Consider the following 1085-nt stretch of genomic DNA (forward strand, 5'->3'; position numbering starts at 1 on the left):
TCCTCCTGGACGCCCCGCATGGCGAATCCAGCGCTCCCTCGACTGCTACCCTGCAATTAACACACCGCAGAGAGAGGAGGAGGAGGAGGAACTAATGTGATGAAGGTGTCAGAGAAGCATGTAACCATTATACAGGAGGGCTCATCCTGAGGGGCAGAACCCAGAGAACCACAGAACCGGGTCAAGAACAGAACCAGAACCATCATTTACAGCCAATCAGACATTTAAAAATAAAGTCAATTATCTCTTTATAGAAATCAAACTTTTCCAACCAGTTGGTTCTGGGTTCACTGCAAAAACGCTCCGAAAGTGAGTAAAATGTTTAATTTGAGCAGGTAAATAAGATGACCTGCCAATGGAAGGAGCATTTTAACTTTTGCATTTTTAAACAGATATTATGCGCTGAAATTAAGAGGCTGCACTTGTTTATTTCCCCTTTTTTTAAATCAAAATCAAATTAAATTGAAATACACTTAATTTAAGACATTTGTGCTCATTTGTAGTTGATTGTTGCAGTGGTTTGGTTGTTTCATGTGTGGTCCGAGGCAAACTGCTAATTGGATAATGACCCAATCAAACATCAGATGTTGTCCTTCAATTAGCTGCTAATTGACCTGAGAAGCTGAAAGCTGCCCACCCGGGGGGGGGGGGGGTTTACCACCACAGTGAGGACATTCATGTGACGCTAGCTCCATGCTGAGCTGGAGGTCAGGGATAGGATGGGGTTAAGGCTGGGAATAAAATGAGTGGCGGTCCTCAGTAGATGGGTAACCCAGCGATGGGGGAGTGTGTTTGTCTCAGCGGGGGGGGGGGGGGGGGGGGACTAATGGATGAGGGACGCAGTGAATCCATTATTGTGTCATTTCTGCAGAGGCGGCTTGAAATGACCAAACCCCACCGAGCCAAATTACTGCCGTCTGCCTGACGGAAGGAGGATGACATCAGCAGGCTGCCGGCCAATCAGACGGGATCTCCTGCAGGTCAGGTGACCCTGCCGTCCTGCAGGTAACATCCATGTTTCTCTGAACATTTCTGATGCAGAGAAACAAGACCGTCCACTTTCCTCACAGACCTCCCTCCCCTGC

This window comes from Cyprinodon tularosa, unplaced genomic scaffold (genome assembly GCF_016077235.1).
Source record: "Cyprinodon tularosa strain WSP-4 unplaced genomic scaffold, ASM1607723v1 ctg1252, whole genome shotgun sequence".
NCBI lineage: Eukaryota > Metazoa > Chordata > Actinopteri > Cyprinodontiformes > Cyprinodontidae > Cyprinodon > Cyprinodon tularosa.